This window comes from Varanus komodoensis, unplaced genomic scaffold (genome assembly GCF_004798865.1).
Source record: "Varanus komodoensis strain SLA01 unplaced genomic scaffold, ASM479886v1 scaffold10, whole genome shotgun sequence".
NCBI classification, from domain to species: domain Eukaryota; kingdom Metazoa; phylum Chordata; class Lepidosauria; order Squamata; family Varanidae; genus Varanus; species Varanus komodoensis.
The window spans coordinates 24,489,676-24,507,412 of NW_025335269.1; positions in this window are offsets into that span (position 1 = coordinate 24,489,676).

Below are 17,737 nucleotides of genomic sequence, written 5' to 3' on the forward strand. Positions count from 1 at the left end.
AAATATTTTTGGTAGCACTGGAAAAGAAGTTGGTTTTGTTTCTGAAAGAACATTTGGTTGCTTCAACAGTATGTTTTATAGCACAGTCCAGCTCAGAGGGTTCTGGGCATCCTATGGAAGCTGGAACCTGAAAGCACTTGTGGGCAGCTAATTCTTTTGTCTGAGTGTGAGAAGTAGTGTCAAAGGCAGCTCTCAGATACTGTATAAGTCAGCAGAGCCTGACTTTTCCCTTCCTTACCCACCAAATGTCTACAAAAGGCCACCTTGTGAACTCAGAACCATGGCTGCTAAGGTTCTTTTCACCCCAAGGGTTGGGAGAAGAGCACTCCAACTTTGTGACACTTTTGAGGTCAGAGCTGAGACTCTGAAGCCTCTATGGCCATCTGGGCTGCGTCTAACAGCCACAGGATTGTACCCTTAAGCTCTTAAGAATTGTTGGAGCAGGGATTTCTGCAGCTATGAGAGAAAGAAATTGTGTATTATCTATTAATGATGGTATGAGTTTGTTTCAGAGTTTGCTGCCTAATAGAAAATCTGTTCCTATTTACCTCTACATCTTGTGCTTTAGTGAAAGACAAAACTTTCTAAACTCATATCCTCTGGCACCCTCTGGAATTGCACTGCTGTGCTGCTGATGTAATGCTATTTTAAAAGTATAGCTATAACATGTTTGCCTCCAAAATGCAGACCTTCTATGAGATTTTGGCAACTCCCCATTTCAGCATTTATTAAAGCTATGGCTTATGCAAAGTTGCAGAATCTTGTTATTAAGTTCTTAAAGCAGCCATTTATTCTATGCTACTCCAGAATGAAAATAAAGTGACATCACTCCACGGTTTGTTTGGTTCTTCCAGCTGTTCTCCCATCCTTTCCAATTCCATTCTTCATACAGACTGCTTAGCTACGTGGGCCCTGTGTCCAATGAGTCCATTAGTGGTTTCTTTAAAATACCCCTTCATTTTCTCCTCTCTCTCTTTCTACAACAAGCAATAATCAGTGCATAAAAGACTTTGGTCACCCTTAGTGTAATAAGCAAAACTTAATCACTTTTTTATGCCACTGATTTCAGTGGAAGGCAAAGCCCATTAAATTAATTCTATTTTAAAATGCTTAACTTTAGATAGATTAGGTCCATGCTCTCTGCTACATTTGCTTAATTGGGAACAGAAATGGAAGGCTACTTAGGTCCTGTCTGAATATTACCTGGAATAGAGTAGGAAATGTAGACCTCTCCTACTTGGCTACTGCTTTGATGAGGCGCAGGCTTTCATTCTCTTGCCTGCTATGCCCGACATGACAGAACTGGGCAAGGTACAATGGGGAGAAGGACAGATGTGTTAGAGTGCAATTCCTATCATTCCCAGCCTGACGTAGAATGATGGGAGTTGGAGCAAAAACCTTGGCAGGCACCAGATTGGGGAAGACTGGGGAGATCTGGAGAGATCCAGATTCAAATACCTTCTCAGTCATGAAGCTCATTGGCTGATCTTGGACCAATCACTGTCTCTTTACAGCCTCCCTTTTGTGAAGATGAAATGGCAGGGGATGAAGCACGGATGCTGTCTTGAGAAACTTGGAATAATGACATATAATATGAAAAGTTAATAAATATTATAAGGTCATTGTCCATCAAAGTTAAGTACTTTCAAGTCCTGTTGGTTTCAGTGCCATAATTAAGCAGAGATTAAATGACAAAGTGTGATTGAGATTAAAAGATCTTGATAGTGTATCAGGTAAACTGCAGCCCTGAATGCTTGAATTTGGCTCTTAGGACTGTTAGCCCTGGATAGACCATTTTCCATTTTATATTACTGCATACAGATTGTATGCAGAGATGCTGTTAGGCAGTTTTAGACATAATGACTAGTGGGAGCAGAGAGGGTCTTTAGATGGTAGCGTGAATTACTTCCCTTTCCTCAAAATGTGGTGAGCCAGCCCTGCTGTTCGGAGAGGAACTGTTACTCATTTCATGAGGCCCTAGATTCCAGTCCCCAAATCCTCTTGTGACAAAGGTCATTGTATGACCTGGATGGTCTTTAGCGAATTGATTTCCATCATTGTCCCATATTCTATGGCACAGGATGGTCATTTATTAAGAGATGCAGGTGGCACAGTGGTTTAAACTGCTGTGCCGCTGGGCTGGTTGATCAAAAGGTCGCCGGTTTGAATCTGCACAACGGGGTGAGTTCCCGTTGCTCCGTCCCAGCTCCTGCCAACGTTGCTTTTCACAAGCATGCAAATGCAAGTAGATAAAAAGGTACCACTTCGGTGGGCAGGTAACAGCGTTCCGTGCACTTCCATGTTTAGTCATGCCGGCCACATGACCACGGAGACTGTCTGCGGACAAACGCTGGCTCCCTCAGCTAGGAAAGGGAGATGAGCACCGCCCCCTAGGGTCAGGCATGACTGGACTTTAATGTCAAGGGAAAACCTTTACCTTTACATTTCTATCTATGCCTTTAGCATGTAGGTCATAAAAATATCATGCTTTCAACCCCAAATTTTTTAACACTTGTGACAGTCTCCACAGAACTGCAACTCGAGGTGGTCCATGAATTTTACTCATAAAATAATTCTCAGCTGTATACTCTTTGAATATTATGTCACATTTTCTTTATAACACATGGATTTTTTTTCATTATTTTTTTAGCATAGCATGAAAGCTGTATCTTATGGTAGAAGTCCAATGTTCTGGTTAGTATGAGTACGCATTGCACAAATGCAGATATGTTTTGTTCGCAGTATCTTTTATTTTGTGAACTCTGAAGATGTATTAATCACTAATTGTTACCTTATAAAAGCATACATGATTGCAGTTATTTAAAATAGGGTTCACTCTAGTACCATCTGCATCTTTTTGTCACACAGTAAAAAAAGGAAAACCTGATAATGTGTAAAAGCCTCTGAGGAAGATTTTTAAAAAACCATTAAAGGCTTAAATCACTTCAACTAGTTGGAGGGGAAGAATGTTTAAAACTCTAAGTGGTAAAAGAGAAAGAAAACTATTCTGAGATCTTTGAGTACCTTCCTGATTGCAATGGAAAATATATGAGCGCTTAGCAGCAATTCAAATTTGCATTTTCAGTTATCCCTGCTGAGACCATCTAAGATGAAACAGTAGGTCTGAACGTAATTTACTGCAGGAACTACTCAAGACTGCTCTTGCTACACACATAGTACTACTTGCAATAATTTTTATGAATACTCCTTTGCCAATTGCCAGTTTAATTCTTTTAGAAGAGGGGGAAAAAACCTCTAACTACTTTAACGCTTATTCCCAATCAGGATATAGGAAAAAAGGATGGCAAGCAGTGTTCCTGCCTCCCCAAAAGTATATATCCAACAGTTTTCCATACAGTAAACAAGACAAATAGTAAAGTATAGAATAAAAAACGGGCAAGGATAGAGGCTGGCGCAATTTTTACACAAGACTACGGAACTGTATTTCCCCTCCGCTAGGACTGGCTTGCCATTAGGTAGCATGAAGCAGCTGCCTCAGGCAGCCGTTTCTGGGAGGCAGCAACAAGATGCTGGAGGAGAGAACTGTGTGTTGTGTGGCCTGTTCTACCTCCTTAGTTACCTTTCTGATTTCAGGTTGGTGGAAAATGAGGAAGACAGATTCACCTGCCATTCCATCTTGCTTTTGTGCAAGGAATGTAAGGATGCCACCTTGCTTTTCACTTCCAGCAGCCTCTGCCCCTTGCTTACCAATTACCACTCATACAGGGTGATCATGAGCCTTCTCTTACAGAGGATACTTCCTCCATTTTGAAGACATCTGTTTGAAGATCCACCAGTTCAAGTATGGTTTATAGATAAAGAACCATCAGAAGGAAGAAGAGGGGCTCTGAAGTTGTCCATTCACAACATCTGGGTAACAGACTGAACAGAACAGTGGTCAAAACCTCCTATACTGTGGTGGGAGGTATTTCATTGTATTTCAGTTAAAAATATAATAATGATTTCCAAATGTGCATCCGTACATGAGCACATGCAAATTCATGTTCTATTTAGTCCTTTTTGGTAATCCATATGTGGTCACCCTGTCTTTCAACATGAAGAGGGGGAAGCTGTGTCATGTGGGAAGGAGTCTTGAATATGTTCTTGCAGTGAAACAATCCATGGGTTCCAGATCAGAACATGAATAAAAGTTAAGTTTCCACTTTCAGACCAATATGTGAATATTTGTCATACAGTTATCCTTTGAAATTCCCACATCTTTGAATTTTGCAGTGGTGCTCTCCAGTAAAAAAAAAAAAAAAAACATACAAAAATTGGGGGAAAGTCATGCAAAGATGTATATCTTAGTGAAAATGATGTTTAAAAATGCATATTAGTAACAATTCATACCAAAAGTATGATGCTCTTGCAGTGAAACAACCCAAAAGCAAAATGGAGCTATACAAAATGGAGAAATGTGCACAAAATGAATATGAATTTTCATGCAAACTTTTCAAAAGTTCTCAAGGTTTCAGGATGAGCTGAACAAATGATTGGAAAAATTCTCAAAGTTCAGGGTGAGCCAACTTTAAGATGGGAAAAATAAGAAACTGAGATAAGGAACTGACAGATTTATCGGTTGCTATAGAAAGGCTAGAGTAGTTCAGCCACAGAACACTTATTTGCATAGAAAAGGACCAGGCCTCACTCCTTTTAGTTCCAGGTAGGGCTGAGAAGGACTCCTGTGTGAATCATTACAGAGTAGCTACCTGCCAGTGTAGACCAGCCTTTCCTATGCTGGCACCCTCTCAGCATGTTGGACTACAACTGCCAGGATTCCTAACCATTGACCATGCTGGCTGGGGCTCATGGGAGTTGGTCCATGACATCTGGGACAGGTGTAGACAGTACTCAACCATTGTATGACTTTCTATGAAGCAACTTCCTGTGTTGGTATGAAAAGGATCAGGCAGAGGTAAAATGATCAAACAAAACAGGGAAGAGGTACAGGTAACTTCCTGACATTTTTGGGAAACTTTGAAGATGATATAGTCCAGTCCTATGTATGTTTACACAGAAGTAAGTTCCACTAGGCTTACTCCCAGGTAAGTGTGCCTAGATTTATGCCACACATTGCAACCATCTGTAAGTCTGTTCAAAAGTAAATCCCATCCAGTTGGATCAGATTTCTCCCAGGTTGCACTGGTTAGTAAAGGCTGTAGTTCTTTCTTCACAGGCTTATCTTAGGGTAAGCTCCACTGAACACAAGCAGGACTTAGTTCCAAGTAGCCAAGCATAATGCTGCGCATGTTACCTTCTCGACAATAAGCAAGAGGGAATGCAGAAATCTGTCATTTGTTGCCCGCAGGTCACTGAAGCTCTTACTCGGGCGCTTTATCCTCATTTTCAGATGGCCAAATTGGTGCTGGGAAGATTTACTTGGCCTCTATCTCTCCAGGCTGCGAGTGGTTGCAAGGGCTAAATGTTTGAAACTTGCCCAGCAAAAGAAAAACAGCTATTTCTTAACTGTAATGGAATTAGCACGCTAGAAGGAAGGGTTTCAGCTCTATTTTCTCAGATGCTATCTATCATTTCTTACGTGTAGGATATTATTTCCTATTGTGAAATATTCAGACTTCAGCCCTCCAAACCACAACCTGAAGGGGCCAGAGAAGTATCACTTGATAGTGTGACTCTATAAAGCAGCTCCTGAATGTTGATCTCTGTAATAGATCCATGCTGCAGGGAATGGATCACAACTTTCCATTTCCAGTTCACAGAGGCACTGTAGAAGAAAGCCACAGGTTGAAGAAAAGGGTTTTCTGCTCCCAGCTCAAATGTCCTGCCAAACCACACTTCAGTGTAGCTCCAGATGTTGCTGAACGGTAACTCCCCTTACTCCTCATCACTGGCTATGCTTGCCAGGGTTGATGGGAATTGTAGTCCAACAACCTCTGGAGGGCCATATGTTCCTCATCCCTGACTTTACTGTGCTAATGAAAATTAGCCACAGCAAGAATGTACACTCCACCCTCCCCTACATTCCTCAAATGCAGCCAAGAAGAGATCAGAAACTTCAGCTTCCATTTCTGTTCAGCCACACTTGTTCCATCTGGACCAATAAACTGTGGTTAACATTAACTATGGTTTGTTTGAAAACAAGCCAACTTCAATGATAGGTTTTGAAGCTAGCATCTTTCTACAGACTGTAATTAATGTTAAACACAGTTTAGGGTTTAGACAGGATGCTTACCCGTCTGCTTAATGGAACTTGGAAGCAAATGCTTCCAACCTCCTTCTTGCAGTCATACTGAAGGAAGAAGGTGGGGGCACATGAGGCTAATGTTCACTGTGGCTCATTTTCGTCTGAATGAAGTCATTATTGCAGTGATAGAGTTTGACCTGCAATTGGATTTGGCAGCCCCTCTTTCCTAATGGGCACAAACTGTTTCTGTAAAGCTAATGCAGCCACTGCTATTACCATTACTATTAAACCCAACCTGTGTTCCCAAAGGATGGGGGACATTTCCGTTTCAATGCATTTGTATATTTAACATAAACAGCCTCTTTGATTAAAAACTGTACTTGCATGTTTTTTCGCTACATTTTTTCTTCCAACAAAAGCATCATTGCGGACATTAAAAAAGCAGAACAAGAAGTACAGGGAATAAGGCCAGATTGGTACTGGGATCTGCACTTTTGAGGATTCTCGGCCAGGGAAACTTCCATAGACTCTGAAAAAATGCTGAATATAGTCAACTGCTTTGCACAGCTGTTTACACATAGACCTCCATGGTTTTGTTTGGATAAGAGGCATTTGACTGAAAAACTACCCTTTCTGCAAGGCTGTTGATATAGCTTGCTCCTTCCCTGCCAGCAGGAAGTCCTGGGCAATGATGCATTTTAAAGTTCACCATTTTGGGGCCTGCAATGAACCATAAATACTCGCAGCATATAAAAGAGCATAGTCAGATAAAATCAAACAAGCACAGAGCATACTTGATACTTCAGAATGGACGGGCTTTACAACACCTGTGGGTTATGCACATACCTGTTTCCTCAGCTTTCCAAAGTATCAAATATGCTATGAAATGCAATAATGTAAGAATTATCTGGAACTCAAAAAAGTTTACGAACATAGGAGCTCCTAGATACTGGTTCAAACCATGGGTGCTTCTAGCACAGTTATTTTCAACAATGACTGGCAATAACTCTCAAAGATTCAGGCAAGAATTTTCCTGCTTCACCTGCATTGAACCAGGGACCTTCGACATGAAAAGGAGGCACTCTACAACTGAGCTTTGTGAAGCACCTGGTGGCAAGGCAAAAGATTTGGTCCTGGAATGAATATGTAGAACATGTCAATAGTAAGCTGGTGCTCTTGACAGTCTTGATCTCAGATATCTTGCTTCCCGTTCACAAGTTACTTCTTCTCTCTCCCACCCAATGAGGGCTAATACTTTAGACAAGTTTGCTGCATTACAAAGACACCAGTTCCTATGTCATCTCTTCATCAGCCTCCTCACAGTGTCACATGAAAGAGATGGCCAAATCCTGATTCGCGGCAGGGCCAGCCCCGGTGGCTGCATGTGGGCTGAGGCCTCACCCCTGAGAAACTGTAGCCAATCAGGGGGTGAATATTCAAAATGGTTGCAGCATGCGCCTGGGTAGGTACCCACAATTTAAGTAATCCACTATTTGCTACCGTTACCTGTGAACTGTGTTGGGGGGTTGGATCCAGATTTAGTTGTCATTGGAACAAATCTATCAAGGTTAGTGGAGTTGTGTCTAACTTAACTCCCATTGGTTTAAGAGATCCTACTGAAAGCATCAGTAAATCTGGATTAGCACATAATATCTGAAGGAGAAATGAATGACTGAAAAACATGGAGGCAACATGCTAAGGAGCTATCATTCGCTACCATTCCCTGGCCTATTGTGGCATTGTATGCCTGGACAGAAAACCCTTCCTTCCTGTTCACCAACAGTCATGTGCAATCACACAGAACCTTATTTAGGAATCGACATTGACATGAATAAATGGAAGGATCCAATGGTGTCTCACCATTAGCACTAGGAACGTTCTGCTAGCTGAACTCAATAGTTGTGAACTATCATTTGTTAATGTGAAAAGCTTTCCTGGAAACCCATTGCACCTGCAAATATGACTGACATTGTGCACGTGTTGGTGTCTGCTAGTGCAGGGTGAGCAATCTTGGTGGCCTGAGGGGCCAATTTCCAACTCCCTGTAAGCAGCGTTTTTGCTACTGCCACTGTGGCAGTGTCCAAACACGTGGTGGTTTTCTTCCTAAATACTTGTCTTCCAGCTAAATTTGGCCTTTCTGAGGCTCCAAATTTCAGCAGCAAACTAGCAGATTTTCTACTTTTTGCTGCCCCACACTGCCAAATTCGATAACACAGTTTGGTGGCGACATCTTTATCTAGCCAGTGTGGCGTAGTGGTTAAGCGTTCTAGTCCCCACTCAGCCATGGAGCCAACTGGGTGACTTTGGGCCAGTCACAGACTCTCAGCCCAACCTACCTCACAGGGTTGTTGTTGTGGGGATAAAATGGAGGAGAATGATGTAAGCTGCCTTGAGCCCTTTGTAGGAAAAAGGCAGGATATAAATCAATCAATCAATCAATCAATCAATCAATCAAATAGTAGCCAACCCAACCACCTTGTCAGAGCAACCTGTGAAAGGGCAGGGGTGTATTTTCTCATCCAAGAACTTAATTATGTCTGTGTTGCTTCCACATGTTGTGGATCAGGACAGATTTGCAGCCTGCAACCAGCACTGGCTGTTTCATACACACCTACAGGTTAGCCTGGCTGTGCTTCAAACGATGTACCATCATGAAGTGTTTATATACAGGGTATTGTGTTCATTTCACTGAGCCCATGAAGTCAGTGAAGCTGGCAAAAATTCTCTTTTTCTTCTATATGGTACTTTACAGTTATCTGATCTTTGTGTTCAGGGGTGCAGGGAGAAAGAAACCAGAGCTGAGGACACAATACAGTATGAACTCTCTCTCTCTCTGTGTGTGTTTAATATGATGTGTTCCCCCCAGTGGAAAATCTTTTGAAACATGAAAACAATAGTAGTATTGTTGTCATCAACAATACTGGTCAAGGCATCACTTATACTTATACAAATTCTTAACAATGAATTCATTAAGTTAGAAAACTGAGGCTTTGTGTGGCTGAAAAGAACACTTTTGAAAGATATTGAACAAATGTACTCCCACTCTTTTTAAAAAAAATAGTTCATTCCTTAGGGATTAGCAAAATGGTAAGAGGCTACATAGTTTAATCATGCATTGGGTTTTTCGGTTTGTTTTTTGCATTATGCAGCAGTAGAGAAATGAAACTATAGCTTTGTTTTACAAGGAGTTTCTTCTGCCTGCAGGATAATAAAGCAATTCTTCAGTCCAACAAAGATGGAACATTTTACCAAAAAACTGAGCAAATTCCTGTGGGATGATTATCAGGGCCGATTAGAAAGGGCCCATTTTGCAATTAAAATGGTGCAGCCAAATTTACAACTTGGAATATTTTGCAATTGTATCATGGAAGGCTCAGAGCAGCTGTCAAGTAAAGATGGTATTTTCTCATAAAGGCATCTTTCAGAATATGAGCAGCCCCTCTAGCTCTGACACACTTTTGCTTAGTTAGAGATTTTTAAATGATCCTTAATTGCCAATATAAATCAGAAAAATTCACAACAGTACAGGGGTTGGTTTAATATATAGAAAGTAGCAATGATTTGCTCAACAACCTCTCCTGTTCATTTGCATAAGCGATTTTTTTATGCATTCATGTCATATAACAGTCATGAATTTTGTAAAGTGCATGAACTTCTGATCTGCCATTCCTTGTTCAGGAGTCAAAAATCAATAGTAAACAAAAATATTTAATTCCTCCAAAAGAATTCTAGATCAGATATAGATATACTTGGAGAGGCAGGCCGAAAATGTTCTTCATTTTATGTGATAAGTTGCATTCCTATGCATGTCTAGGCAGAAAAAAGTCCCACTCTCAGCATTTCCCAACCAATTGTAAGATTTTTTTCAGCCTTACTGTGTGACCCTAGGGCCCCTAGGCAGTGTCTGGAAGGTGACAGGATTTTCCAGAATCCTAGCTCTGATGTTGGAAAAGAATTCTGATGATGGATCTGGGACTCCCTTCTTGGAGCTCTCTCCTCCCCTTCATAGTCATTGTGAAAAGAATCATGCTGGCTGCTTCTCTAAGGTTATAAAAGCAACATCTGAGAAGGAGTTTAGTGATTATTCTGGTGGAGAAGGGCAGGAACAGGAAGAGACCAGTGCTGAAAAGATACAAGATAACCTGGTCACCCCTCAGCTTCCTTCTCTCCCTCCCCTTCCAAAACATCACGATTAGCCAAGATCAGCCATCTAACTGCTTTGCATGGTGGAAAGAGGACATGGTGACCTTCACCATGCTTCTCCTGACCTACACAGGATGCCCATAATCATTTATCAACTGGGACATGGATCCAGTAATGCTCTGTGCATGCAGAATGGCACTTGGTTCCCTTCCTGATTTCCACAGATTCCCATCTCCTAGCACAATTTCCTATGTCATCATGAAAGGTCATCCCACCTTCATAAACTGCTTTTTAGAAGATATAGAAGGCTGCAGTGCAGAGGAGAGGGCTGACAAAGCTCCACGCTGCACAAGCAGTGTCCTATTTGTGTTTCCTTGGAAACATACCATAACAACCAGGAACACTTATTGTTCAAATGTAGATTACCATATGCTCCACATCAAAGTGCAGGTTCTCTAGGCTGGACCCTGCCTATTCCAGTGTGTTGTACAGCTTCCATAGAAGATTATCCAAAGGCTGCAGTTCAAGGGTACATCCTGCAGGCAAAAAACTTAGATGTGGATTTCAATTCTACAAACAATGCCCCTAGAGATCTGAAAAACCAAGCATGTCTTCACTCAGTCTCTAGAACAGGAGTAGGCAACAGGAGACTTCCAGATGTTTTGACCAATAATTCTTGTTGGCTACACTAGCTAGAGATGATCTAAGGTGTAGGCCAAAATATCTGGAGGGTTGCAAGATAGCCACTTCTGCTCTAGATAATAGTTCTGTGAGTCAAATGCAAGACAGTGGGAGAATATAAGACACTATTCTTTGCAACGGTTCTTCAGCTTCAGAATTCTCTCTCCCAGCCCTCACAGAGCTGTAATTATCAGGTAGGCTGAGTATACTGTGAAATAAAGGTTTGTTCATCTTGGTAGCCTTCAGCAGTACCACTCACTTCCAGAGGAGCAGGATAGGTGCAGTGGACAGCTAAGGCAAGCTCACCTTTCTTTTCCAGTAGGAGCACACACTTAGCAAGAGTGTTCATTGTGATGTTGGGGATCATGAGAATCTCTGGGCATAGTTTTATACTTGCAGTTAATGTTGCATGATGGAAAATCCACTTGCAAGCCTATCGATCTAATGAGTTGCTGAGTATAATGAAGTACCAAATAACCTTCCTGGGACTGCAGCCAATGAATAAATTTTCCTCTGGGTTGTGAAATGAGAGTCATTTTGCAAGAGGAAAGAAGAGAGTGGCTGAAAGAAAGCAAGCAGAGTAACTGGGGTCTGGTTTTGTAAAACTTTAGCACCACAGCTGAGATCAAGTGGAATAATTAAACCCTGCATTGGGGCAACTGTGGAAAATCTGGAATCTCAGTTTTGTGCTGCGCCTGGTTATATGAGTGCTTAGCTCCAAGCAGGCAGCTGCCTCATTTCAGCCAATTACTTGAAGCAAATTGTGTGCTGTTTCAACATTTGACCTTGGAAACATTTTTAAGAGGAAGGAATGAAAATCCATTACATCTGAAACGTGGAAAAAGTCACTTTTTTAAGAGGTTGAAAAATCAGCACCGGCCGTGTAGGAAGCAGACTGCTGAACAATACAAACACTTCCAAACCACCCAGCGCTAATACACAACCATTAGGCCAGGCAGGAAGTGAGTTATGAGTTTGAACACTAATTAAAGAAGGCCAACATTCTACTCCATAAACAATTAATGAATCAAAATCACCACTTTAGACTTCACTAGATTTCTGCCCAAGTATGTACATGCCTAACACTGAAACAGTCATTCCCATAGAAACAATGCTGGATGCCAAGCACTGTGAACAGAGATTTGCTCATGGAACTGACTCTTCTCCCTGCGGTGCCCAGATAACTACCTCAGAGGCTTGGGTGACACTTCTGCTCTGCACAAATTACATGCAAGTTAGCCCAGAGGGATGCCGGGTGAATAAAGAACATGGTTTTTGCTTGCTCGCATTTGTTGCAACCTCCTTCTATTCACAGAAGGGCACCTTTGGATCCAACCCAATATAAACTGTTTTCCCCCACCCTAAGTTTTTGATGCTGTGCTACCAGGACACAGGAAAGCTGAAATACGTGTTACAGAGGAGGAGAGAGTGACCTGCGATTGCAGTTTCTGGTGGGAGACAGGCGTGCATCATGTTTAGTTCCAACTTCAGCTTCAAGACAGTATCAGAGCATTGCTCGGTGCCTGAGCTGCTGAACTCCAAAAGAAGCAGCTTTGCAGCAGATATAAAGGACTGGCTGACGTTCTGTTGCCCATCTTCCTTATTTCAGCAGCATGATGAAGCCTTGAGTCTATCCTGTAGGTGATTGATGGGGCTGCTTGACAGTCCATGGAACAGGTTGAGAAGTGACAATACATATGCAGTATGGAAAATACATAACTAGGATTTTCTTAGATGAATGACTATGCAGTCAATTTGATGAAAACATGGTGGATTTCTGTAAGCCTGCTAGCTTTTTTGGCACAGTGTTTGGTATTACTGGAACTGCACATTTCAAGTTGAATACAGCCTGTGGCAGGGAGAATTACTGGCAGCTACGCCACACAAAACACTTCAGTTTTTGACTTTGAAAGATGATCCTATACTCCATACAAGGCAAAAACATGCATACTGCAGGTCATTTTAATACATATAGTTTTATTCAGACTGAACTTTCAAAAGAGGTGTCTACTGATAATTGAAGGTCCAATTCTTCAAGAAAGTAATTTTAAATTGCATGGTGTGTAAGAAACTAAATGAAAACAAAAACAAAAACAGCAAAGCAAAGCACAGCAAAACAAAACAAAACAAAAAACTCTAGCCAGTGGTGTAGGGGGGAAGTAAAGATGCCCTGAGAATCTCCAGATAAAATGTCCTTCCATTTTGGCCATTATTTTAAGATAAATCCATTGCTTCCTGCAGTTGTCTCAGTATAGCCTGCTATGTGTATGTACCATTTTGTTTGTTTCCAAAGGATCCTGGGAGTTGCATCTTGTGATGGACATACTGGGTGCATTCTCACATGATATAAGCAAAGCTGTGCATTAACCATGTGACATGGCATCTCACCCTATGTGCTGGGCTCAGATGAATGCCTGGTTTCCATGCATGCAAGCTTTCCATGTTCCACATAGCAGCCAGTATCCCATCAGTCCCCATGGATCTGGCTCAGTCCCAGTGTGCACCACCCCTGACTGCACTGCCAGCTCTCTTTCATTGGTCCACATGCTCCCCTGGGTGTGACACCAGCCAGCCATCTCTTTTTGTTCTTTTTCTGCTCCTTAGTGAAGCAACTGCCTACTCTTTAGTTCATAGTGTTGCTCCACAGGAGCAGGAAGTCCCTGCTTAGGACAACGTTTGTCCCACAGCTGTGTGTGTGGGGTGGAGTGGGTCTTGTTGAGAGTTCCTAGGAATATCAGGAACACCATGGGAATGGAGGGAAAGGTGGGAGACAGATATGGGCCTTTGATGACAATGTCTGTGTACAGCCTTGTACTCCTCATGTGTAAGCCAGCTCTTCCTCACACGAGGAGACTGCTGGCTTCCTGAATAGGGCAAACACACGACCATTTTAAACTTCTGCTTCAGCAAAGTGCAGTGACAAAACCGGAGCACCAAGCATGGTTGCCTCCAGTTGTCTCCATGGTCATCTTTGCAGGAAACAGTGTGCCATGATGCCACACTGCTGGTAAGATCCCATCTCTGTGGTGTGGCAGCTGATATCTGTGTGCTGGCAAGGCAGGAAGGGATTGTGGAGCAGCCAATCAGAGCACTGCTGCCTGCAGCTCAGCAGTTGCCAGGCATACTTGGAGAGTGATTAGTTCAGGCAGGAGGGTCGGTTACAGCCATGCCTGCTCCTGCTGTAGAACTCTATGGTCAGGCCATGTTCAGATTGCAAAACAAGCAATGGTGAAGCATGAGAGCCTTAGAACAAGCTGTTGTGTCACTCTGTGGTCCCACAGAGACCAAATGTGCCATCTTTCAACCTGCTGGCTGCATTCAGACATAACCAGCCATGACTCCATAGTTTCCACCATTGTTTGTTATGTGTGAACCCTCCCACTGCCTTTCTGCTTGAAGCTTATACGGTGATGTCGTGGGAAAAAAGAGTGATGGTTAATGGTGGTTAAGGGTCACTCTGGGGATTTTTCTTTGTGTCAGAGGCGGTAGGAATGGTAGTCACCCGCGGAGGAGCTCCAGCTCCCAATAGTGAATTTAAACCAATGTTAATTTTGCCAATACAAAAACTTATAAAGCTCAGGACAATCATTCTAGTAGTTTATGATGAAAAACTATCTTCGGATTCAGTTTTGAAATAGCTTTTACAGTTCAATCATTCAAGATCTCGCTCTGGATTCTTCTTCTTTTAATTAAGCCTGCAGTTTAACTCAACACTTGAATAAAGTGTTAATTGTATGGAATGTGTTTGATTTAGCAGATGGTCAGTCAGTTGAAAAATGTGATATTAATTGCTTCTAAGAGAGTCCATTCAAAGCAATAAGGACAAAGCAGAAACTGTTGTACTGTATATCTAAATACAGCACAGATTCTTTCTCAGGACATTCTTCTAGTCAGAAGACAATGATCTTGTTTCTTAGATATGAAAAAGAAGCCAACCAGTCATATAATTTAAAGATCTCATTGTCCTTCTAATACATACACATCTCCACACAAAAGTGGAATGAATGCTATTTAGACAGAAAGGCCCCCATTGTGCAGCACACGAACACTACATTTAAGATGAAGGCAAATACTCTCTTTCCACTCAAATTCACTAATGAGAATTCCCAATTCCTACTCAGGACATCTTGGGAAAGATCCAGATGTACCTCCTAGAGAGGAAGTTCTCCATTTGCTTAAGGTCCCTTCACCTCATTTTGGGTCTTCACAAACTAAAATGTGTTCCTTCTATGTTTTGTGGATTGTCTTCTGTGCCTTTCATTCCATCATGCCCAATATGAGAGTTTGCAAAAATGCATTCATATTCATTTGTGCAAATTTGGAGAACAAATTCGTGCTTCTGGAAATGAGCAAATCCTACTGAAATCCCATCAATATGTGTAATTTCTCACTTGAGCCTATGCGGGAGTCATAGAATCACATGGTTGAAAGCAGCCTAGCTGGCCATCAGATCCAACCACCTGTGCAGAACTCAAGTTTGCATTTTTAGTTTATTTTATGTGTTTTTCTACAACTACACTAGTGTAAAGCTATATGAAATTTAAAAAAAATGATCGGCAATTCTTCAGAATCCTTGTGACTTACAAAAGGCTGATCCAGTGCAACACCCTCAGGTTAGATTCTGAGAAATTCAAATGCATTTTTTCCATTGTGAATTTCTCCCACATCTCTTGCACACATCTCAGTGTACTCCACTCAGCAGGGCCTCCTGACTTTCTGACTGGGTTCACATATCATGCAATGTGCCTGACAGATGATCCACTCTGCATGTTGCAATCTCCTTCCCTCTCAGTCCCTCAGGCTATATCCCAGGAGGCATCACAGGGAGAGCTGAGGTTCCTTTCTTTGGCAGCTGTGACCATGAGCCGAGTTCAGCTCCCCGTGGCTGTCAAAAAGTCTCTACTGCTCAAACGGTGCTCATGCCCTGGAGATCAGCAGAAAGGATGAGGGAGATGCGTGAGAATGCTCTCCTTCTGCTCCAGAGGGAACTGCTGCAGCAGGATCCGTGCTCAGGCAACGGGGGGGGGGGGGGGGGGGATCACTGGCTAGCACTGTGGAAAGGAGCTGTGTCACTCACCCTGGCCTTCTGCATTAATGTCTAAGGGTAGTTCCTCCTGTGAGCAAATGGGATGGATGAAAATCACCCAGGCTGGAGCCTGTTTGGGAGCACCTCTGCTCTGCAGATTCCCCCACTTGTACCCTTTTCTTGCTCCCACTTGCAGGAGGGGAATCCTCAGCCTCTTGATATGAAAACATCGTTCTTGCAAAACCCGCTTGATTTTCTGCTCCTGCTCCAGAGAAGATCTTAAGGGCAGCAGGCAGATGACCTGGGTATGCCTCTGACAACTGCCCAAAATGGCAGCAGTCCGTGGCTCTCTCTGGCTTGCCACTTGGCAAGAGCAGCAGTAGATCACCCTCACCAGTTGCTCCCTGGTTCTGGCCTTGGTACCACAGAGGGATGTATTTTCCACTTTTAGACTACACAACAAGCCATTGTGTTATGGAGAAACCATAGAACGGACAGTTGTTTCTGTTTGTGGTTTCTAAAGGCCAAACGTACCACACTGAAATACCATGTTAGGGTTTGGATGGCATGACAGACCATCAATGGTAGAAAAAATGACTGCAGCTTGTTGTGTGTTGTAAACCTGCCCCCTGGGTAGTATTTTCTGAGGACTGTAAGGCAACCAGGTGAAGGAGCGGGTGATAAACTTCCACTTCCAGCCCAAATCTGGATTCAGGACAACTTACAGCTAATATTGTCGAGCTTTTGAGCAATTGCCTTATCTGTTTTCTGTAAACATAGCAGCTTAGAACAAAACCCTATGGCCATAAGACTAAGTCTAAAGTGCCATAGGAAAATTTGGAGCTGGGCTTCCAGATTCAGAGTTCTCCCTCCACTCTTGCAGCCAGCATGGGAAAACACCATTCTGGCTGTGGCTCTGTGGTTGGAAGAGAGATCTCAAAGCTTGTGTTGGGGGTGGGCGTGGAGAGGAGAAAGAAGCGAACCTGTGCCAGGATATGAAATCGCTTGGTGGCACCTCAGCTTGTTCCCCCCATGACTTAGATGATAAAGGACTTCGATGTTTCAAATTGACCATTGAGGCCTTTGACTCAATGTTGTGTCTATCCTTGGAAGGATGCCCATAACCCTGAGAATTCAGAGGATCACATTGCATTGCACTGCCCATTGTGTTTCTTTGTCTTTTGCTAAGCCTTTGCACGTGTTTCTATTATATTTCTGGGTGTCAGTGAATTTTTGCCTCCAAGATTTTTTTAAAACTACGACTCTTGCAGTGCCCTCTTCCCTCTCCCTTTGTCTCCAGCTGCTATTATTCTCCATCCTCTTGCTCATCATTGCTACCACTTGCTTGCTTGACTAGCAGAGACACGCTGAGCAAGTAGGTGGTGCATCTCTTGCTCCTTCTCCCCTGCACCATTTTCTTGACCAAAGCAATGGAAAGTAAACAAGGAGCTACAATGGTGAAGAGGAGGCACAATCCAGCTCTTGTCACTGGCCACTTGCTGTGGCGTGTGCCCTTCACCGGCACCTGACCGTGCTTGCTTTTGACTCCAGCTCAGCATGTCTGCTCTGAAGTAGGTTTAATAAAAGAGTGAAATTGATTACAGTCTTAAAATTCATGAATTAACTTTACAAAACCATAGACTCTCACAGTAAGATGGTCTGAATCCCAGACAGACCAATTCTATGGGTGTATTTAAATTTCAAAATGGATCACCGGAACATAATCTCAATCTATCCACATG